The following is a 25,716-nucleotide window of genomic DNA, read 5'->3' as shown; positions in this document are numbered from 1 at the left end:
GTAATGTATAATGTAATTATAATCTCATTTAAAAAATAAAATATCTAAAAATAAATAGTTTAAAAAAATGGAGTAAATCAGTATCAAAAAAATAAATATAACAATTAATACATTTAAAAATTGTCATTTACAAAACCTTTGAAATTCACTGAATAAACCATAGGTTTCAGTTAAGTTAAAGTTAGAAATTAGCATTTTTAAAAACTTTGAAATTCACATAAAAAAACAGAGGTTTCAGGCACGTTATAGTTAGGAATTAGCATTTAAAAAACCTTAGAAATTCACAGAAAAAAAACATAGGTTTCAGGGGTGTTATAGTTAGCTAGACATTTCACTCGTACAAAACCATTGAAATACCACCATTAAAGTTAGTTCAGCTAACTATAACTCGCGCGCCCGCAATAAACTGATGATGACGTCAAATATTACATCACTCATGACATGGTCAGTGACATCACTCATGACATCACTCATGACATGTCAAATGACATCACTGATGACATCATCCTTGTGATAGAGTGGCAGACCTCCTCTCACCCTAATATAACCTTTGATACACACACTCAAAAATACAAACAAACATTTTCAAAACAATGGACATACCAATACCAGTTACAACATACCCGTTCAGTAATTCCAAGATCTACACACACATCCACTCATTCACCAACAGTCCTATACAGTCACTCATACATGTACTCACACATCATATGTACTCATACACCTATATATACTGTTACACACCACCACTCATCCATAGAGTTACTCACACACAAAGTCACACATGCAAACAAAGTATCAAACATCCATTCACTTCCATATACAGTTATACACACACCACCACACTTACTTCTACAGAAACTTACACATACTCACTCTCTTAAACAATCACTTATAGAAACAAATACTTATTTATACAGGAACTCTTCCAATCTCTCACTCTCACAAATACTCACTTATATACACCAATACTCACATATACTAGTTTAAAACATATGTAGTTACTCATAAAGACACTATCGAGACAGTCATTCACTCACCAACACACCCATTAACACACTCATCCACCCAAACAGTCCTGCACACATGCTGTCTTCGACACATACAAACAGTGTCACTCATTCATGCATCTATGCACTAAGTAATACCCCCCACCGAACCATACAAACACTCAGACTCATACTGATACTCAAAATACCAACTAATAAGCCATATAGACACTCATATAGCTACTCACCAACCCATGCAGCCACTTATACACAAAGTGAGAGACTGATACAGATATTTACATATTTAAACATTGATCACTAACCCATGTATTCACTAAGATACACTTAATCAGTCAGTTATACAATCAATTTTGCAAAAAGAATCTTCTAAAAGTCCCCTGCGTTTCGGACATCTAACTCCTCAAACACTGGTTGAACATCATTCAGACTGGAATTTCCAGAGCCTACCTTAAGTTCACCCCAGCGAGGACAGAATTCCTATTATTTGCCAAGAGCAACTAACATGAATGAATACCAAGCTGGCTCAATGGCATGCAACTTAAAGGCTTTGAAACCAAACTTTCACTGAATGCCAAGTCACTCGGATTGTCTCTGGACACCAACCTCACCCTGTAGGAGAACATTGCCAAAAAACAAAGATGGCCTGGTAAAAGCTCTCTCTTCTAAAGAAAGTGAAACATTTTTTTCTGTAATGCAACTTAAGAACTGCTGTTCAATCCCTTGCACTCTCATATCTGTGTGGTGATAACGCCCTCCTCTATAGACTTCCAGACTCCACACTGCCACCACTTAAGGGCATCCTACATGCCACAGCATGTCTGCCCCAGGGCCTGAGCAAACATGATCACATCACCCCCACACTGATGGAGCTGCATTGCCCCTTCCCCTTGCCAGGCTGCACCATCTTCAAAACCAGCAGCACCATTTAAAAAGCCACCATGAGCAGGTATCCTGCTTATCCTACAGACAAGCTCACCATCTCTGGTGGTTGTGAGCACACCCAGAGCCAGGACACCATCAGATTGCAGACCAAGAAGTGTAAAAAGAGAAAAGAAAGCAGCAGAATGTATCCAGCTATGCACGCTGGATCTGGGACAACATCCCTGTATCTATTAGGTTCTCCCCAACGCTGCTCCAGTTTAGAAAAGGGTTAAAGACACACCTCTTTAAAGAACACTATCTCACAATGCATTAACCGATCACCAACCAGTTCCCTCTCTTATCACTTTTTGACTTCATACTTGTCTTTGACCCTGCACAGCGCTTCACTTTCTTTTGGCTACATTTGTGCTATAGAAATGACACAAACATGACTCAGCGCACGATCCAAGATGGCTGTCTAGTAAGGAGCTTCGTGCCACTTTGGAGATGCCGCTCCATGTTTCGCCAGTTTACACCCGCTTCAATGATTAAAAACAGGATGCATCTGCTGTTGAACACCTGCTGACCACAGGACTGTCCCTGAATTTTTTTTCTAGAGACTTGTGGCCCAGTGGGACGTCGTGGGACCTCTGCTCTTACATTCCGGCTGCCATTTTGTATTTCTTCCTGATTGGAAGAATTTTTCTTCAACATTGGAAATCTCTTCAGGTACTGATTTTCTAACTTCTTCATCAATATTCCCAAGGCGGACTAGGATTTTTTCTCAATGCTTTTGATCATTTGCATTTAAAGACTTATTTTATCTATATTTATTGTTCTTATTGGAGGAACTGTTATCATTGGAGAGACTTTATTGGCTTTTTACGCTCAGTCTGGCTTGTGGGTTTTTTCTCTGGTAAATGGGCAGAAGTAAACAACCATTGCATTCAAATAAGAAACTTACTACTGGCTTACCTGTGTCTGAGTCTTCTTCCCTTTAGCCCCCTGTGGATTGTTTACATATCCCTGTCAATATGGCTCAATTTAACTCTTTTAATTCAGTGTCTTCGCCCATTGCTCCATCCAAACTACAGTCACCCTCTTCTGCAAAAAAAAAGCTCAAACAGGACCCTCCTTTTCCTCCGAAGACTGCCCTGCCTGTATCTCTGGACACAATGTCTCGGAGGAAATAAGGGCTTTGACACAATTTGTAGAGGAAACTAACACTCCTCTACAGGTTCTGCACACTAAGGTGCCGATTCCGATCCGTTAAAAAAAAATTCCGTACAACTCGTATCCGTATCTTTTTACGTACGAATCGTACAAGTCCCGTCCCACCGGTGAAGTACGATTCGTACGTGAAAAATACATACGAATCGCTTCGGGAAAAGGTCTACGAGACGTACCCGGACAGTTTCACATACAAATCGTAAAACTGAAGTCCGAGCGCACAAGTACGATCCGTACCACCCTTCCGAATATACAAGTATACGGGTAAACTTGTGCCCGGGATACGAGTCGTACAGCCTCCCCCGCGTATGTCCGCACGGCACCCCCGTGTGTCAGCACTGTACCCCCGTATGTCAGCACCGTACCCCCCCATGTCCACACCGTACCCCAGCCCCGTACTTGTACGCACCGTACCCCAGCCCCGTACTTGGACGCACTGTACCCCAGCACCGTACCCCAGGCCCGTACTTGGACGCACCGTACCCCAGCACCGTATCCCAGCTCGGTACTTGTACGCACCGTACCCCAGCACCGTACCCCAGCCCCGTACTTGGACGCACCGTACCCCAGCACCGTACTTGGACGCATTGTACCCCAGCACCTTACCCCAGCCCCGTACTTGGACGCACCATACCCCAGCACCGTACCCCAGCCCCATACTTGGATGCACTGTACCCCAGCACCATACTTGTATGCACCGTACCCCAGCACCGTACCCCAGCCCTGTACTTGGACGCACCGTACCCCAGCACCGTACACCAGCCCCGTACCTGGACACACTGTACCCCAGCACCGTACCCCAGCCCCGTACTTGGACGCACCGTACCCCAGCACCATACTTGGACACACCGTACCCCAGCCCCGTACTTGGATGCACCGTACCCCAGCACCGTCCCCCGGCATCGCGTATGTATGGACCTTACAACAACATTGCGTATGCGAGCACAGTACAACAACATCGCGTATGGACACACCTTACATATGACTCGTACTGAACCAGGACACTGTAAAACAGCACAAGGAGGGTCAATTCAACTCGCACAACACCACAAAACACGTCTACACTAGAAAAAACATAAAAATGACTGACCTGGCACATCCAAACAGGTAAACAGACGCCCAAACTCACAACCACCTCTTATAACACACCCACCAAAATTTCAAACTCAGGCCCACCCACAAATGGACCAATAAAAAGGGCCCACACACACAAGCCATGAGCCTTTGCAACAGACTCACAGCAGCTACAGAGCACACCCCAACAACTGCACCCATACACCTTAACATATACACCTTCACACACACTCCTTCACACATACCCGCTCTTCACATTCCCACACACACCTTCACATTCACACCCATACACCCACAACCATCCACACCCTCACCCCACACCATGCCCACAGACAAGAATCCAAAGTTCACAAGGGAGGAGCTGGACATCCTTGTCAACGAAGTCATCAGAGTCGAGCCACAGATCTTTGGAACATTGGTCAGACAGACCCGCATAGCCGAAAAATCACGCCTGTGGCAGTGGATCGTCGATAGGGTGAATGCTGTTGCGCCTATCAGAAGGACCAGCAATGAATGCCAAGCCAGGTGGTACGATCTGCGGAGAGCAGTCAAGCGGAAAATGAACGAGGACTACGCCCAGAGCAACATCACTGGAGGTGGGCTGCCCCTCAGACCGGTACATTACCATCCCTGGGAGGAGAAGGTGATGGCCCTGCTACCGCCGGTGGGAGTACACGGAGTCGAAGGAGTTGCAGAGCCTGGTGAGTACACAAACAACTTACGTAACATGGGGGTAATGGCATCCACACCCCAACTACACCAAATGCACACAACTACCCCCAAGCCCTCACCGGACACCACCACACTCAAAAACAACGCTCATGCCACTAACATGTGTATGCCCCATCCACAAAGCAAGGCCATGCCATGCCCCAGGCTACACGAAGCCCAAACCCAAGACTGGATGTCCGGGATGCTGGGAGGGTGGGGCTCACAAAACACATTGTTCAACTAGGAATCAGACACCATTGCCCCCAGCCCATATGGCCCAGGTACATACCCATGCACCATGCTCAATGCACAGGGACTGGCAAAGTACTGACAAGGTAGCTGACACTTGGCCCTGCTGTAGGCAGTACAAGGCCCTCCTGTGACCACTGTAAACACAAACACCAACACCACAAGCTCAGATATCTAGGACAGGAACTCACACTCACTGTCATGGCAGCATGCACCATGAGGGGACAGATACATCACCTGGGAGACCCACGGCCAAATCATACTACACCCACCAGCAGGCCCTGTCACACACACCCCTTACACAAGCACACACCCCCGGGGCAGGCAATCGATTTACCCACTCCCACAATGGACATGTGACACAACAAGATCAATCCATAGCCAAAGAAGCATCCAAGCCAAAAATCTACATGTCAAACACTCAGGAGAACATATCAATCTGTCCCCCGCAACATACCCATCCACAAGTGAACAGTGAGGGGAATGCTAGGCACATACAACTACCTGGAGGAACTGTGGCAACTTGAATATGGATGTCGCATGAAACAGCATTAACATTGTCTCTCTCTCACACAGGGCAATGTCATGGATCTCCCCCCAACAATGGGGGGGGGCAGAATCACAGTCCCAGGCTCGGGAAGAACCTGATCCCATCGGCAGCCACTCCTCTCAACACTCCGCGGATGACCCCAACCCACCTGGACCCTCTGGTGTCCAAGCCCCTGCAGCACCTGCTTCAGGTACATCTGTGCCAACCACCACACCCATTCCTGCCACATCCCAGGAGACACCCAGGAGCCCTGCCCGCACTGAACAACTGAGCCAGTCTTACCTGGAGGGACAAGGTTCGCCGGGCACCCAGGAGGAGGTAGACAACTACGCAACTGCCATCCCTCAGGGGTCCAGTAGACCTGATGTGCCCACAACGGCAGGCCAGGCTCGTGTGGGCAGGGGTGGTGGGAGTGGAGGCAGGCGGAGGCAAGAACCTGACCAGCCAGCTGAAGGGACCGGTAAGTCACACATACGCAACATCATGGACGCATACCGGCGTGACACCAGGGCCATCAGCCAGGTAGTGGAGACCCTCGCAGAGATTAAGAACCAGCAGGCCGAGCAACACGCCAGTCAACAACAACACCAAGGACCGATGGAGGCAAGACTGGCTGAGCTCCTGGCGGTGCAAACGGACATAAGCCGCTCACTCTGTCGGATCGCCGACAACATGGCCAACCCTCCCTGTGCCACCAGGCGAAGACCACCACCAGCCACAGGGAGGGAGGAGGAGGAGGATTCGTCCAACGGAGCATCCCAAACATCGTCAAGGCCTGCATCTGAGGGTCCCGCGAGGAAGGTGGATCGTCCACGGAAAACACCGTGAGAGGCAGCAGACCATCCACATCTCCCAGGTCACCTGGCCTGGCACCTGGCCTTCATGCGCAACAGCAGCACATCATTCACTGACATTCTCTGCCACATGGACTTGCTGGTCACAGTCTGACCAATGATGACAAACACTGTGGTCTGGACTCTGATGACTTCAAATGCCAAGGATCCCATCTCCCCCTGTGAACTTTAGATTCTAGGCACACTGTATAGCACCTCTTTACCCCCACAATACACGGCCCCCACGAGAATAAAACTAAATTACTTTAATTAGATGTTGCAGTCATTTTGCATGAGTCCACAACATATGTGTGGGGAAATGTCAAACTATGCCTCAGTGTTGAACTAACTCCAGCCATCCATACCTTGGGATCTGAGTCCGGTACAGGACACACATGGGTCACAATGTATCATCCAATACAGACATGGAGCACAAGACTCACCCGTGATGTCCTCAAGCTGCTGAGGGGGGGCTTGCAATACTGTGCGGACAGACCAATTTAGAAGAGTATCATTAAGGTGTAGAGGTCATGGCTCATGTGGAGGTTCCCGGGGAGGGAGACCCAGGTATGTTTAGCCAGGTGGGAGAACTATGTCCTGCAGCTGGAGTTCGGTGGAAGTGAAGAATGTTGGCCAGGGCAAAGTTGGATGCACGGAGTTGGCCCAACGGGGTCTTGGATGACAGACGTCCAAGGTTGGTTTGGGGTCTGGTGTTGTGGACTGCCTCCTGAGTGTGGGTGAGGAGTGTGAAGGTCATCATGCAGCAAACAGTGAGCCATTGAAGCTATCTCAGGTGGACGGTGATGTGGCTGGGGCGCGGGATGTTGAAGCTGAGGTGTGCAGATGCACCCTGGATGTGGACAAGTTTTCCGGCAGTTTGGCTGTACTTACTCCGTAGAGGGCGAGGCTATAGATGACACGGCTGGTGTCGTGGACCTGGGGGACGGTCTGTCTTGCCTTGGAGTGGATCTATCTGTGGGTCATGTGCATCATGCGGAGGGTGTTGCAGCATGAGGTACAGATGCTGGTGAGTTGCATGGCAATCGTGAGCGACGAGTCCATGATGCACACCATCTTGTGTGCGTGGCCACTGGGTGCTAGTGCAGTGCCCTTGCGGGTGGAACACAAGGAGTTGACCCAGCTGTAAGGGGACAATCCTCAGGTGATTACCTCAGTCCTGTCCAAGTCCAGCCTCAGGTGGCGATGTTCAGCCATTCATCAATGGACCTCATGCCTTCTTGAAGGTCGGAACTGGCAATGGCTGTGTCTTTGGTGAGGGTGAGGAGCAGCTGGCTGTCAATGGCATACGAGATGATGATGGGGTTGTGTGCGAATGTGATGGTGGAGAGGGGGGTCATGGACACATTGAAGATTGACACGCTGAGAGATGAGCCCTGGGCCATGTGCCAGATGACACCACTGTACTACATGCTGAAGGCTTGAGTCCCACTCCCATGGCCTTGCTGGTGAGCTACTTGGTGATTTCATCCTGGTCCATCCCCTGGATACCAGTGTTGGAGATGTGTGAGCTGACAGTGTGTGAGCACATCATGCATAATGCTGTGGAGAGGTCAAGGGGGGTGGCCTCACCATTGTAGAGCAGGGCAAAGTTGTCGGTGTTGGTGGCAATGATGACGGTTGCAGTGGGGTGATTACTGTGGAAGACGGTCTTGTGCAGGTTGCCTGGAGCTCTTTGCGTGGAGGAAGTTTGTCAGTTGCTCATTGACTGTCTTCCTGATGACATTTGCTGGCTAGGGAAGCACGTTGAGGTTCCTTGAGAGCCAGCGTTCCTGCCGTCCATTGTCTAAGAAGGGCCTGGGTCACTGCATGCCTCTATCTACCATGGAATGTGGCTAACTCCAATGATACATACATGACATGCTGGACAGGGGCTACAAGGATGGGGAATGATGTGGTTGAGATGTTGTGTGGGAAGGGGCTAGATGGAGATCCTCAGGGGATTTTGCACATGAGTCGGGTGTTGTATCTGCTGATGATGGAAATCCAAAACCTGAGGAGGGTGGGTCCCGCGTATAATAGTGCGTTCTTTCTCTGTGTGCCAAGGCTTGCGTGTATGTCCATGAGCTTGCAGTGGTAGAAAGTTGCAAGGGATTGGCTCAGCCTTGCAAAGGTGGGGTGTCTTTTGGATGGAGAGCTAATGTCAGTGCACTCACAATGCTGATGAGCTCCTTGATGTCGTGCTGTTTTTTGGCCTCGGTCCCATCTGAAGGATCTCCAATTGTCCTTGCTGATGATATGGTGATGGCTGTGTGTGCCGTTTTCCCGGGTTGTAAGGCCACTGATGGTTATTTGTGTTGCAAGCTGTGCACAAGAGTCCCGCTAGACGTGTATGAGTCCAGTAGGTCTGCCTTGTCCCAGGTGGCTTAATTGTTGATGTGCGTCACAGGAAAGTCTGTCAACATGGCTAGATTGTTGGATCAGTTGCTGATCCAGTGTGTGAGGTTGCAGGGTGTGGCGGTGTTGTTGGTTCCAGTGTCCCACACAGCATGTCTGTGTTGACTTACATCAAGCATTTTTTGGGGGATTGGTAGCGGGGTGTGTGGCAGTGTGTTGCCCGTCGGAGACGTGGATGCTAATGTGGATGGACCAATGATGGATGCTGGTGTGGTTCTCATTCAGCCAGAAGTTCCTGGCCTACAGCCACATGTATCCTGTGGATGTGAGGTTGTGCGTGACGATGGACGTGTTGATGGCTTTGCGGAATTGTGGATGTAGGCCTGGAGATCTGTAGATGAGTGTTACTCTGAGGGCTTGCAGGGGGTTTGTGCCAAACCGGATTTGTGACCCTGAGTGCGTACTTGGGAATAGATATCAATTCATCCTCCGGGATTGTTAGTGCCGTCCCTGCGCGTGCTCTTGTATCCGTCTGAGATGGCAATGAAGTAGTGTGCAAAGGATGCTTTCATCCAGGTCACTGTCATGAAGGTGATGTGTGGGCCTTTTGTGTTAAGGAGGTAACAGAGTCCAATGGCGTGCTGGTGGACGGAGCCGGTGTGGAGTATGAGGGACATGACCTGGTTGGTGTGACAGGGCCTGGAAGGCAGGGCAGCGATGTGTAGGCAGTTGGAGTTGCACACTCAGCATGCGAAGGTGTGGTGTGTGCGCTTAGGGTATGCCTGAGAGCAGGCGGTTGATTTTCGCTTGGACATTGCTTGGAGGGTGGCTGCAACATGAGACTGTTGTGTGATGTGGGTCATGCAAGGACATGAGGGTCGTGCAATGTGCACGTTGCATGCGCTGACGGTCCTTCCTTTGGCACCGCATGGCCGCAACAGTGGCACAGACAAGCTGATGACAGCCTAATGAATGGGTGGAGGGAGGAAGGGAGGAGCATCTTGGAGGCGTGTAGGTTGCAGAATCTGGGAACTTGGTGGGGCCTTGCCGCAGGGCCCGCAGCAGCAGGCGGCATGAAATGGAAACTAGGCTGAAAGTAGCACACAAAGACAAGGATGTCAGAAAGGACAACTGCAACAGGCGTATGTAAAGGAAGGAGTGTCAGGTTACTCATGGCTCACCCAGAGAAAATGGATGAACAATCACCAAAGATGACTGACACAGGATCAGGAAACAGAAGGCCGACCTGCGCACAGGAGACACACCCTCAGCAGGCGTTGACGGCCCGTTGGTGGGAGCAACCTGCCCAAATACATACACAACCATGGACTTCATGCACAATAGAGATTATTAGGCATGAAGAACTGCATGCATGTTGCCGAACTACACATACACTCATATGCACAATCTTTGGCAACTATTCCGGAGATGACGCATGCAAAGTGGCAAGAGACCTGCATTGACAGAGATGAGGCACTTCGGAGGGTGAGGAACACCTTTATTACTCAAGCTCACACTAAGGGAAATGCATCAATATGAACAGACTCACATGGATGTTGTAAATCCAAATGAACTGGCACACAAGTTAAGGGGATGAGCCAAACACCTCCTGCTGCACACGGAGAGGCTGCAATTCCCCAGTGAGCCAGTCATGGGGATGTCCCACACTATGTCCACCCGTAGCATCCCGTATGTTTCAGAGGGAAGTTTTACACACATTGATGCCTTCATAAGAATCCAAAAACCATTACAGATGACTGTAACGAAGGGTGACTGTCAATTCATGCGAGTCATGCTACATGTTATGTGCCCCATGGTGAGTCGACATGTATGCATGGTAACACAACATGCACAGAAGCAGTCCCCACACATTCCAAACACGTACCACCCCCAAAATGCCTTGCTGCAATCCTTTCCCAAAATGACATTCCACATGTCCGTGCATGGAACGCTGATTCAGCACATGTTGCAATACTCATGAGGAATAGCAGGAGGACAACGAAGACATGAGCAAACAACAGGCGCAAGAAACTGGGAATGACAGACACACAAGAAGTCAGCTTAAAAATCTTTTTTCCGCATACATGGTAATATACTAAACATGAACTATGTTGTCCCCATGCTAATTTACAAAAAAGTGTCTCAGCTAAAATGTGTGGAATTACATCATCACTCGAGTGACACATCAGAACACACATCTAAGTCACTTTGCATACAGTCAGCTGGACACACATATTGCAACACATACAACCAAGGCTACAAGTGTGCACACTCAGACCCAGGGACTCACCATTATGAGAAGAAGTTGCGTATGAGCTGACTCCGGATATCCTCCTCCTCCTCCTCACTTGCCTCGTGACCAAGCCCTTCATCCTCCACAGGTGGATGTTCCTGCTCATCCTGCTCTAGGATGAGTGGCACTGCCTTCTCCACTGCCATGTTGTGCAGCATGCAGCACACGAGGAAGATTTTGCAGACCCTCGCCGGTGCATATGGGAGGGACCCGCCTGTCTTGTGAAGGCACCAGAATCGGCTCTTCAGGAGGCCAAACGTCCTCTCAATCACTCGCCTGGTCTGCCCGTGTGCATTGTTGTACCGATGATCTGCAGCTGATCTTGGGTTGCGGAGAGGCGTCATCAGCCATGGCATGTTGGGATAGCCAGAGTCCCCTACATGGAAACATCATGTAAATAAGTGGGTCAGGAGATGCTGTAAGAGCCAAAGATACCGCAACACACAGGACAAACAGAGTATACCCACCAACAAGACATGCTCGTTCGTTGTGCAACCGCAGCATCATTTGTGGCACCCTGCTACGCCTCTTGATGTAGGCATTGTGTGCTGACCCTGGAAAACGTGCACAGACATGGGAAATCAGCATGTTAGCAAGACACACCACAAGGGCATTTATAGAGTGGTAATGTTTACGGTTGCGATAGGCTACCTCCTGTGCCTGTGGTGGTACCAAAGCCACATGTGTCCCATCAATGGACCCAATGACATGGGGCATCCCTCCCAGGGCATAGAAATCACCCTTGACACCTGTCAACTCCTCAGGAGTCGGAAAATGGATGAATTCATCAAGGTGCTCCAACATGGCAGCCAAAACAATCACGCAGGACACGGCTGAACATTGTCTGTGACATGCCACCAACATCAGCTATGGTGAATTGAAACGTATCAGTGGCAAAAAAATGTAGGGCTGCCATCACCTTCATCTTGGGGGTCAGCGCAGTCGGATACCTGTGTCGCGGTTGGAGGTGTGGTGCCACCTTGGCGGTCAAGTCCTCAATCAACTGTGAATCTGTAACGTCGGATGCAGGCACGTTCCCTCATGTCACCCAAGTCTGGCATTGGTCGGGGGACAGGCGGTGCCCTGCAGAAAATTGTGATGAATGACGAAGATTGAGAGCATGACAACATCAATGTCAAGGAACAGAGCACATGCTCAACTGCTACTACACATCTGCTAAATACAGAGTCTGGTGTGTGCAATACATCCAGGACACGTATGCTAGTTTGTTGATACTCCTACGAAAAGCCACATACACCTGTTGATTGGCAAGTCTACAAGACATGCCCTGAAACGAGCTGGGTGCCAGTCTGAGTGAACAGCCAGAGACATCACAGAAGTGACATACATCCACATAGCTGCATTTAAAGGATGTGATCTCATACAGAGAGCTGACGGCAAGCTAGATGCACAGGTCACATGGAATGTCAAATGTACAGATCAAACACATTGCGATGAAGGGGTACACGTGAAAACAGAAAACACAGACATTGAGACAACGCAGATATGTCCTAATGTGAAAATATCATGTCAATACAGACCCTGCTTACGTGGGAATCCACATGTGGCATGGTGTACATAGATGTGTGCCATGCCCATCTCCACACAGACACATGTTGGATGCAGCAACAGCAGATGCAGTTGAAGGAACACTAACAGCAAGCTCATGGGAACACATGTCACACACATGACATAGTCACATCGGGGCACGCTGATTGTGAAATGTCAGTTGTTAGTGTCCCTGTCCCTGGCATCAGGGGACAGTTGTGGGTGGTGGTGACTGTGCCATACCAGTGATGCTGTGCTTGACACGTTTGTACTACAGGCACACATGTGCAAAGTGTGAAGGGGAAGTGGGCCACATAGTGCCCCATCACACATGACATGTGTACACAGGTCATCACACATCAATTGTGCAACTACATGAGGAGACATGTGCAATATCACTGCCTGACACACCTAGGCCCTGCACATGAAAGTCTGCAATGACAATGACTTGATGTACAGCCTTGTGCGAGTCGGAGACCTCCATTCCTTTCGTGTGCGCCTCCTATCACCAGTGTAAGCATGTGAAACGCACCGTACACACGCTCTCAGAGCGTGTGTACGGTCCGTATCACTATTGTGGTGGTGCCGTAGGTGTACGCGTGTTACGGACCATACACACGTCGTGTGTACGGTCCGTATCACTATAGTAGTGGTGCTGTAGGAGTACGCGTGTGTGTACGGTCCGTACACACACGAGTACTCCTACGGCACCACTACTATAGTGATACGGACCATACACATGCTCTGAGAGCATGTGTACGGTCCGTACACAAACGCGTACTCCTACGGCACCACTACTATAGTGATACGGACCGTACACAGGCTCTGAGGGCGTGTGTACGGTTCGTACACACACGCGTACTCCTACGGCACCACTACTATAGTGATACGGACTGTACACAGGCTCTGAGAGCGTGTGTATGGTCCGTATCCCTATTGTGGGGGTGCCGTAGGTGTACGCGTGTCACGGACCATACACAAGTCGTGTGTACGGTCCGTATCACTATAGTAGTGGTGCCGTAGGAGTACGTGTGGTACAGACCGTACACACACGCATGCTCCTATGGCACCACAACAATTGTGATACGGACCATACACAGGCTCTGAGAGTGTGTGTACGGTCCGTATCACTATTGTAGTGGTGCCATGGAGTATGCGTGGTACGGGCCGTACACACGCTCTCAGAGCGTGTGTACGGTTCGTATCACTATAGTAGTGGTGCCGTAGGAGTACGCGTGTGTGTACGGACCGTACACACACGTGTACTTCTATGGCACCACTATTATAGTGATACGGACCGTACACACGACGTGTGTACGGTCCGTAACACGCGTACACCTATGGCACCACCACAATAGTGATACGGACCTACACACGCTGAGAGCCTGTGTACGGTCCGTATCACTATTGTAGTGGTGCCGTATGTATACGGGTACGTGTGAGACGCACCGTACATGTTTTTTGGAATCAAAAATTACATAGGGGACAAGTATTAGGCCCAAAATGCATGCTGGTTGTCATGGATACAGAGATTTCAGTTGCAATGTGGCCATCATGTGGGCTTGAAAAGTCAGTTGGGCCAAAAATTACAATGTTGCAAAGTGGTGTTTGCCTTGCTATGATGCTCAAAATTTGAACCATGCAAATTTGTGTCATTGGTGTATGTTTAAAGGGATTGGAGGAAACGTAGGATGCACTCCTGTAAATGAAAGCCCCCAGCAAGACAGATATAAGTCAGCCAGAACCCATAAGAGGGCACTTGCCTGCACAACTTTCCTGTCGACCACACTGCTGCTGTCTGTGCTTCCTCTGGCACCATGTCGCAGACTGTGGAGAGAGTCCAGCCATTCACACTTGAGGAGAATGAGGCCTTGCTGAATGTCCTCCTCCCACAGTACCCCAGCCTGTATGGGAGACCAGGGGAGCAGGTGAGTGCTGACCCCACTACCTTTGACTGTGCAACTTTTTTTGACTGTCACTTCTGGCATTGTGTCCCGGTGTGACAGACATGCAATGTGGTTTAGAGTGGGTCCCGGGGGGGGGGGGAGGCTTCTGTCTGTCATGCAGAGCATAAAGTAGTTCCTGTGTGCACTCCTTACTTGCATTGTGCTTACTGTGACATTCACTGCATAGTGCATGACACATTCAGCCTGGCAAATCCTTGGTGGCATATTTTTGGCTATTGTCCTGAGGTGATTCAGTGTTCCCCCCGGTGTGACAGGTGACTGTACCCACAAATGTGTATGAGTTGAGTGGACCTGTGGTGAGAGTGTCCAAGTGATGTGTACGCTCTCCTGGACATTGATGTGCGTGAAGGTTCCTTGTCATGTGGGTGAGTGTCGATGTGAAGTGTTGCACCACAGCTGCATGGAGGAGGCAATAGCTCTACCCATCTGATGTGAGAAGTAAGCCGTGCTGTGTGTCTGACTTGCTGAGCTAGCCCAACACCTGTGACACCCCACAGGAAAGTGGTACATGGCACATGTGCAGATTGAGGTATGTATCCGCTGTTGCCAATGGCAGGTGATTGATCTGTGCCTGTGTGTGTGTCTGTGTACTCTGCTGAGGTTGCGTCAGTGGGCTGGGGCATGTAACTGCTTTGAGGTGCTGTCCATCAGCCTGGTGTTGCATGTGATGCACAGTGTGTGCCATGATCAGGGAGTGTGTCGCACACCTCCTGCCACCTGTGTAGTTTCAACGCCATGTAGTGCATTGGGACTTCCACAGAGGCCAATATCTATATGAGTAAGATGCGATTCCTTGGCAGCATCCTATGTCCTGTTCAACATATCATCGATGTTCAAATGTGTGTCTCTGTGACATGGAGCAGGTGTAGTGATGTTGTCTCACTTTGTCATCCTCACAGGTAACTGCCTACGAGAAGGGGGGGATCTGGAAGCGGATCGTCAGGGCTGTGAGAGTGGCAGGGGGTCGCAGTCGGCGCCTAGCCCAAGTCCGAAAACGATGGCAGGACATCCGGTGCTGGACCCGGTGGATCGCCCGTGTCCAGCTGGGGCTCTCACCTTCACGCCCCCATGGCGGGTGCCGATGCCTGACCACCCACATGATGCGTGTCCTGGCGGTGGTCTTCCCTGACCTGGATAGGCAGTTACAGGAGGGACAGCAGCAAGGAGGGGGTAGGTACCTGTCTGTTTGTTGTGTTGTGTGTCCCCAGCTTTTGGAAGTGCTCTGTAGCCTGGATACACTGCCAGGGTTTATATGTGCAGTGCATATTCTGTTCCCCAAAGTCAACCGGTGCTCTTATTCATCCCTTCCCCTGCTTGACATATGTCCCCTGGTCTGTGTGTAATCACAATTGCACATGGTCATCTAGGCTGCCAGTTGATCCAAGTGCACATTGCTTTCTGCATCATGTGGGAGGGGGGTCTGTGACATGTGTTGTTACCTTGCCTGTGCCCTGTCCTGTTCACTCTGTTGGGGGTCCATATTTGTTGGCACTGATGATGAGTCTCAACATGGGAGTGTGAGGTTTCAAATGAACACACTTGCAGCATGCATGACCAATGTTGTGGCCTCAGACATGATGTGCATGAGTGGGAGATATGCATAGTGCCAGGACGGGTGCTCATGTTACAGTCAGATCATTCCAGGAACAAGGAGCAGTGTGCCCACTACAGTCCCCTGAGACACCCTTGCCTCGTAATCATGTGTGTCATCCAACACTGTGTCCATTCTCAGTGTGTTCAACATATGTTTGCCTCTGTGGCATTGTTCCCTGGCCTCATTTGTATTTATCCAAAGTGTGCTACATGTGTCCACTGGACAGGGAGACCCCATTTGGCTTGTGCATACTCACACTGGGCAGTGCCTGTGTGTCTATTCACAACTATCTGTTGATGGTTAGTTGTCACAAATATGTGTTGGCAGACTCACGAGGTGATGTGGAGTACATTTGGGAATTCTTGCTGCACATTTTTGTAAAGCCTGATTGAGAGGTGTCACTTCTTGATCTGTCTCAATCACATTGTCTCAGGTATGGGGGATTTGTGCGGGCGAGGCCTACATGGCCAGACCTTATGTCTCCTTGCCAGGTCTGACCTGTGAGTGATAATTGGCTGGACTGAGGCTCAACGTGCAGAGACCCAGTGATGTTGTGCAGGGTTTAAAGTTTGTGCTTTGCAGCATGTGTCAATTGTTTAAATACATGATTCCTGCTCATTCTTTTTTGGCACCAGTGTGTGGTCAAGATGCTACGTAGTTTGTTCTTTGTGTGCTGACATCTGTGTGGACATTCTGGCTTGCCATTGGGGTGTCTCCTCAGTGCAGGTATGCCTTTTAACAACACAATAGCAGGCCCATTAGCTAATGCATTGTCCTGGGTTTGGACACGAGTGCCACTCCACATGACAGGCAGTGGGTCAGATGTGTTGGCAACTGTGTCATCAGGTAACGGATGGCCATGTGACAACTGACATAATTCAAGTTGTTAGTCACAAGGTATTGTACCTTGGCACTCACAACACTTGTCAACAGGTCTTCATGTTTTCTATGCTTTAGTTTGATGTTTTGTTGTTAAGAACAATAATGTGCCTGCATGACAGATGTCTCCCAAGGAAGTGCACAACAAACCACCTTTACACTTTCAGGGAACACGCTGGCACAATTTTAAAGAAGGCACTGTTCTAATGAGACTGTTTTTCAGATTATACATATACATGTTCCCCCAGTGTAGTTGAAATTGTGTTAGTCCTTGGTTGTTGGTGATACCAACTTACCAGTGTCAAGTCATCAAGCCCGCCGTGGGCCCATGTATATGTACTTTCTGCAACAACATTTCTTTCTAACAGTGGCTTCTTTAAAGAAGGCTGCCAGCTTCTTCAATGGCTGGGTAAATGTAGTTTTGTGTGCACCTCCTTGGGAGCCATCTGTTATGAAGGCACAGGTGTGTTCTGTTCACAAAATGGCACATTCCCACATTCTGACCATGTCGATTGTGTCAAGTATTGTGATTACCAAGGGACCAACATTTTTTCGTTTTGTGTTCCAAAGTACTTACAGGTTTCTGAGTGTGGGGACACCTTTGGTATTGAGGTGTGTTACTTTGCCTTGGGTGCACCAATACTGTTTCTTTCAGGGTAAACAAGAGGTGGCATGACTTCATTGTATTGCTGTGCTCACCTGTTCCCAGACACTAGCTTCTCAGTGTTTTCTCATTCAAGTTTTGGGCTGGTGTGTCCTATTGTTCCTTGTGTCCAATTAGCATGGTGGGTCTACCAACTGGGGAGTACAGGGCTTACATATGTGCGGAGTAATCTAGCTGTTACTCATGATGCATTGCCTGATATGCACTGTGACCGATTGTTTTTGTACTAATGTGTCAGATGTATATAGGTGACTGATGTTTTTCTGTATCTTCACCTTGCCCACAGCATCATCATTGGAAACCGAGGGAGACACCTGCACGGACCTGGATGAGGGACCCAGCACCAGTGCCACCAGTGCTGGCGAGTCTGCGGGAGCCAGTGGCACGGAGGGCGAGGGGAGTCAGTCAGACGGGTCCGAGGCTGACCTCATCAAGGGGGCAGAGGCTGCTACAACACCTGGCAGCAGCCCAACATCTGTCCCCGCCTCCTCCATTCCCATCACCGCCCTCCCAGTTGCTCTGGTCCCTTCTGTCCATGCAGGGCACCACCATGTCTCCTTCGGGACAGACACCGCACCCCCTGCCCCTGTCACCCCTGCTGCCCTCAGTGCAGAGTCTGTGGACATACTGCGGCAGTTGCAGGTTGGGCAGGCATCGGTGCAGACTGTCCTCCATGGCCACACCACACTGCTGACACAGATGGTGTCGTTCATGGAGGGCATGTCAGCATCGATGTCTGAACAACGCAGGTTTCTGCGGTCCATGGACTCTTCACTGACGGCAGCAGTGAGTCTCCTGCAGCGCTTCGTCCCCCCCTACCCCAGCCCCATCCACACTTCCCTCTCCCATACCTGTCCCATGCACACCCAGACATTCCTAAGCACGCACCCCACCACACACAGGCAGCACACCACCAAGTAAGGGCAAGCGCACACCTCCTGTCACGCACACTCAGGGGGATGTAGGCACACCCACTGGGTCAGGGGCAAAAAGACATACACGCAGCCACAGTCTGAGTCCGCATGCCTCACAACCAAGTCCCTCCAAAAGCACTCCCCTTGGCTCCCCTGCCAAACTGACAACCAAGTGGTCGACATGGGTGGTCTAACCATCACCCCCCACTGTGACACCACCCCGCAAGCGGGCGAGGAAGTCCCCGGAAAGGGTAGTCAAGTCCCACCCCCTGTCCACCCCCTCCCCCAAGAGCGCTGCACCCCATCCCTCGGCCACCCCCCCCCTCCGTTGGCCCTGGGGTTTCTTCCGGTGCAGGGCTTACCCTGGATGCCCTGGCAGCAGTGTGCAGCGACGTGCTCACATCCACCTTTGCCGCTGCCCCACCCCCTGTGGTGGAGACGTCCACCCCTGCACCCACCACACCTGCCCTTCCCCCTCCTGTCCCTGCGGTGCCTGGTCCTTCCCCACATGATGCCCCCCCCCCCGGTCGACGAACCTGAGGGTTCCAATGTGCAGGCAAGCTAGGGGAGACGCATGCCCATGTGTCCCCCCAAGGACTTCTATTATGGACTGGCCATTGGCCTTTGTATATAGTGTCATTTCATAATATTTTTTTTATGCTGAATAAAGCATTTTATTTTTACTTTGCACTCTATTGCATTTCAGGTATTGATGTTGGTGCTGAGGCTCCTGGAGTTGGTGTAGTTGTAATGTGTTATGGTTCAGAGAAATGTTCTACTCTGATGGTCATGAGGTGGACCATGGTATCTGCGTGCCATCACAAGGTCTCTGCAAATATTCATTGGTAGTGTGTGTTATTTTGTTTTTGAGACATTGTCCCCAGGAGTGTTCCTTCCTCTGTGGCACCTGACATCTTCCCTGCAAAGAGTTGCACAATTGTTGTGCTGACCTGTGTCTACATTTCCTTTGTTGGTGATGGATCTCTTCAACCATGGCCATGCCTGCTCAGCAATGTCTCCGGCTGCATCGTCTGTGCCATCCTTGCTAGTCACTGTACTTGTGTATTGAGTATGTCAAAATGCCTTCATGGAGAAATTCTCCCTTTTCAGCACTATGCATGTGTGTACTCCCGGCCTAGCACACATATGGTACTTTTTCTGCAGGGTATTTGGGCACCTGACTCACAATTGTGGGCATTGTATCTGTGGGAACTCCACCCTAGACCTTCCATGAGAGACAACATCTTGGTGGGTGGCCCAGCACCTGAACATTCCTATCAGTCCTGGGATGTGCGTGACAGTGTGTGTCCCTTTGGCTCTCTTAGTTTAGTAGGCAGTGACATTACTATACAGTGTTGTGGCATGATCTCAGTGTGTGTATTGTGCTGCATCCGCCAGGGGTGGGTATGCATGTGTTATTTGTCCTCACACCCACATGTGGTGTGTCATGCAGTGGGGGAGTGACATCCATCATCCTGGGAGTGGGACACTGCTGTCAGTGATGTGTTGTTATGGCACTATCATCATTGTCCAAAGTTAGGGATGCGTACATACACCCATGGAGTTGTGGTCATGTGATAATGATGTACACCCCCCCCTGGTCTCAGTCCACTGCTGGGAGTCCTCTGCGCCCACCCCTCACATGTCTGTCCACTGCTGGGAGTCCTGTGCACCCACCCCCATGTCTCTGTCCACTGCTGGGAGAGATATGCACCCACCCCTCATATTGCAGGCCACTGCTGGGAGTCCTGTGCACCCACCCCCATGTCTCTGTCCACTGCTGGGAGTCCTCTGCACCCACCCCTCACATGTCTGTCCACTGCTGGGAGTGATATGCACCCACCCCTCATATTGCAGGCCACTGCTGGGAGTCCTCTGCACCCACCTCTTACATGTCTGTCCACTGCTGGGAGTGATATGCACCCACCCCTCATTTTGCAGGCCACTGCTGGGAGTCCTCTGCACCCACCCCTCACATGTCTGTCCACTGCTGGGAATCCTATGCAGCCACCCACCCCCTTGGTGCAGTACACTGCTGTCCTGGGCCTACACACACACCAATATAGAGGTAATATGCTGCACCAGGCCGTAGGCCAACATTCGTGGCCTGTGTATGCCTTGTATCCCAAATGTACGGGTGCCGTAGGGGTACGTGTGATACGGACCGTACCCCCGCATTCATGGGGTGTGTACGGTCCGTACCACGCGTACCCCTACGGCCCAAATACAATGGTGATACGGCCCGTACCCACGCTATGTATGTATGGGTGCGGTCCGTATCACTAGAGTAGTGGTGCCATAGGAGTACGCGTGGTACGGCCCGTACACACGCCCTGTGAGCCAGTGTACGGTCCGTACCACGCGTACCCCTACGCCACCACTACAATGGTGTTACGGACCGTACACACGCTCTGAGGGCGTGTGTACGGTCCGTACCACGCGTACCCCTACGTCACCACTACAATGGTGTTACGGACCGTACACACGCTCTGAGGGCGTGTGTACGGTCCGTACCACGTGTACCCCTACGTCACCACTACAATGGTGATACGGACTGTACACACGCTCTGCGGGCGTTTGTACGGTCCGTACCACGCGTACCCCTACAGCACCACTACAATGGTGATACGGACCGTACACAAGCTCTGAGGGCGTGTGTACGGTCCGTACCACGCGTACCCCTACGGCAGCACTACAATGGTGATACGGACCGTACACACGCTCTGAGGGCATGTGTACGGTCCGTACCACGCATACCCCCACGGCACCACTAATATGGTGCTACGGACCGTACCCACGCTATGTATGTGTGAGTACGGTGCGTATCACTATTGTAGTGTTGCCGTAGGGGTACGCGTACACGTCCACTTCTGTTGTTGCGTGACGCAGGGATTGGTGAACACGCCCCCTGGAGTGACCAGACCCTTGAGGTAATGTATGTCCTCAATATTGTAGGTTTTAATTTGGGTAGGGGGTATGTTTCCTGCCCCTCACCCCCCCTTGGCCCCTGAGTGTTGTTCTCACCTTCTGCGGCGTGTGCTTCTGGTTCGGTGCACCAGGTCGTAGGCTAAGAGGGCCGGGATGACACGTAGGATGGGGTCCATGGCTGTCCGTCGCATACGGGGGCTCCGTTTTCGCGTCGGACTCAGTTTTCCGGCTTTTTTTGGCTGCCGTAAAAAAATAGCTGTGCGGAGTGACGTAGGGACGGATCGTACTTGCTGGTCCGTAAAACGCTGCCTGACTCCGTACGGACGTCGCGTACGCACTGTCCAGGATCAGACTAGTAAGTATTTTTTTGCCGTACGGTGTTTTGTACGATTCGTACGGAAATGGTATTTCTGTACGAATCATACTTGCTGGATTGTACGGTGGATTTCCCGGGTACGAATCGTATGGAGAATACGCTCCATACGACAAATCGTACCCGGGTTTTGCTGGATCGGAATCGGCACCTTAATGGTCTTCACTTGATTCAAGAATATCCGTAGTGCAACCACATCTTAGTGATATGCAGGATGTCACTGCAAGAATTTCATCTTTGGAGAAGGATGTTCTGCTCTTAGGAAAATCTGCTGATTATCTTGAAAACAGGAACAGATGCAATAATCTTCTTTTATATGGTCTTCCGGAGGGCATCTAGGGAGGAGACCCTGTGTTCTTCTTTACTTATTTTCTCGCAAAACTTCTGGACCTACCTGCACCAACGTCTTTGAATATCCGGAGAGCACACAGGCTAGGCGCCTGTCCTCCTTAACTACGCCTTCGAGATCCCATGGTTTGATCCTTCTTTTTTTTAAATTTACTGACCTTCTACAAGTTCTAAATGCAGCCAAACTTAAGAAACAATTATCTTGGTCTAGAGCTAGATTGTTTTTGTCCCAAGTCTTCTCCACAGCAACTGCCAAGCGACTAAAGGAATTCCTTGAGCTTCGACCAGCCCTGCTAATTTTTCTTCTAACCGTTACTTTTACGTCCTTTGGAGGTTGTAATCTGATGGTTCTCTCTTAGTAAACCTTCTATTTTTCTTCTATTATTATTATTATAGCCCATCCGAATTACTTCACACTCCGTCTTCTGTTTTTTGTCTTCCTAATGTGGTGCGTTTCCCTCCATTGGTCGTGCCGTCTTTAATGTCTGTCACCAGTCATTGTTCTCTTTTTGTATCCCTCTAAATTTATGTATCACAGTCGCCGGTTCCCTTTTGACATGTACTGTCCTCTCTTACTGTCTCTTTTTACCCCTTTCTCTCATTTCACACCTTCCTTTTCTAACTTTTTCCTTAATGTTCTCAATATATCTTATTCTTTTCGACCTTCCTTTGTCTACTATTCTTCTCATATTCCTTTACTACTGTTGATCATGGTGTTTCATATATAATGTTATTTTCCTACATTCAGAGTTGTTTCCTGGAATGTAAAAGTTTTATTAATCCTATCAAGAGGCAAAGAATTATTTCACACTTAGTCTCCTATAATCCAGATTTAGTTTTATTACAAGAAACTCATTTGACAGAAGTTGAGGCTCTCAAGCTTAAATGAAATTGGGTTGGTTCTGTGCTAGTTTCACCTGCAAACACAAAGAAGAATGGTGTCATTCGTTTATGTCACAAAAAATTGAAATGCTCTGTTGTCTCAAGACATGGACTCAGAGGGTAGATGGTTATTGGTTAAGTTACTTATAGGATAGGATAGTATAGTATCTATAAAGTGCACTAATACCAACTGGTGTCTTTATTTAATGTATATGGTCTGACTCAACGGGATTATACTTTCCGGCCTGCTATTACAAATAAGTGTATCCAACAAAAAGATTATTTTTTATCCTTGGAGGTGACTGTAACCAGGTTATGGACCCTTTTATTGATCGCAAGTCCCAAGTGTTCTTTATTCCTCACAAAACTCATAAATAATTCCATAATACAATCACGCAGACATATCTTGTAGATGCCTGGAGACTATGTAACCCAGATCTAACAGAATTTTCCTTTTTCTCCCCTCCACATGGTGCTCTGACCCGAATAGAATACATTTTCGTCTCTAAGCCTTTAGCTCAAAATCTCATTTCCTCTTCGATCAAACCCATTGTGATTTTGGATCGATCATGCCCCAATAGTTGCTGATTTTGATCTGCTCCGTTCCCAACCCATATCTTCTAGATAGCGATTTAACAACCTTCTTCTACAGGTTCTGCTTGTTTCTTCCTCCTTCTCCTCCTTTGCTGAGGAATTCTTTTCTTTAAATGAAAATCCTTCTACTTCCCCTGCATTAGTGTGGGATGCTTTTAAGGCCACTGCTTGTGGTTACATTATTTATTTTGTATACAGAAAAAAGAAACAGGCTCCTAATTAACATAAAGATCTGTTAACCAAAATTAAACACTTAGAACATCAATTTTATACTTCTTCACCAGACTCCATTTTCCAGAAGCTTGTCCGCTCAAAGTTATATTTTAACAAATTATCTACTGATAATGCCTCCTTTTTTCTCCTTCGTGGCAGAGCCCGTTATTATGGCGGATGAAACAAAGTTGGTTCACTCTTAGCTAATTATATCAAATCCAGGAAGGAGAGGGTATTGATAGACTCCATCCAATCATCAAATGGAAAGCATGTCTTCAAAGATTAAGACCTTTTAGATGAATGCACAAATATCTATAAAAATGTATATACTCCAGAAATCCCGACATCTGTCCCTCTCATAGATACTTACCTTAGTAGCATCCCAGCCACTTCTATAGATCTTGACTTCACTTCCCTAGGATTATGATCTATTAATTCAATAGATCTCTAGATCTCTGGGCTCCCTAAAGAAAAATAAATCCCCAGTTCCTAATGCATTTACAGTGGAATTCTATTTACATTTTTCAATTTGGTTGCTCCCAAAAGATTTAAATCTTTTTCAATACTTTTACAATACCGGCAAGGCGAGTGGTACTTTCCTAGATGCCACTATAAGTCTCATCCACAAGGGAGGCAAAGATCCTATGCTTTGCAAGAATTATCGCCCTATATCCCTTGTCAATGTAGATTATAAAATTTTCGTCAAGTTACTAGCATTACGTCTTGAATCTTTCTTACCAAATTTAATTGGTCCAGAACAGTGTGGTTTTATTAAGGGCAGATTAACTTCCGATAATTTTCAGTTATTTTTTTAACGTTTTAAATAAAGCCTCTACTCTTTCTTATTCTTTAGCTGCAGTGTCTATTGATGAGGAGAAGGCTTTTGATAAGGTAGACTGGTCTTTTTTATTTAGAACACTTAGTTGACATGGCTTTGGTCCTACATTCATTTCCCTTATCTTTTTACTTTACACAACACCTAGAGCTTCTGTTATAGTTAATGGACTTATTTCACAACATTTTTTTCAACGTGGCGTCCGGCAAGGTTGCCCCCATCTCCTCTCTTATACTCCTATCTCTTGAACCCTTTTTATCTCATATCCGCCATAATACTTCTATCGCTGGGTTTCTTTAATGGCGATCATCATCTGAAGCAATCTGTATATGCAGATGATATTTTACTTTTCATATCAAACCCAGAATCTTCAAATCCTCCGTTATTACAAGAATTCTCTGAATTTTCAGCAACTTCAGGTTATAAAATTAACTCTGACAAGATGGAAATCCTTCCCATTACAAAGTTTTGCCTCAAGCAACATTTTGACTTGACTGGATTTCGCTGGAATAGCTTTAGAATCAAATACTTAGGTATATAGTTTACCAATTCCATATTGGATTCAGTCGAAATAAATATGAAGGAAGGTCTTGACCGTATCTCCAAACTTCTTTCCTCCTGGAATCCTCTTTTTCTTTTCCTCTTACTCCTTTATGGGTTACCATTGAACGTCACTTACTTGCTCTTTTTTAGGGCGAGCATTCGAGACCTCTTGTATATACTTTAGTATATACTTATATGTGTATGTACTTTGTGGGCTCTGGAGATCAGCCCTAGGACTTGTCTGCTTCCTCATAGGAACCTTTTGTCT

This window comes from Triturus cristatus, chromosome 12 (genome assembly GCF_964204655.1).
Source record: "Triturus cristatus chromosome 12, aTriCri1.1, whole genome shotgun sequence".
In the NCBI taxonomy this organism is placed as follows: Eukaryota; Metazoa; Chordata; class Amphibia; order Caudata; family Salamandridae; genus Triturus; species Triturus cristatus.
Note: the sequence above shows the minus strand (reverse complement) of the source record.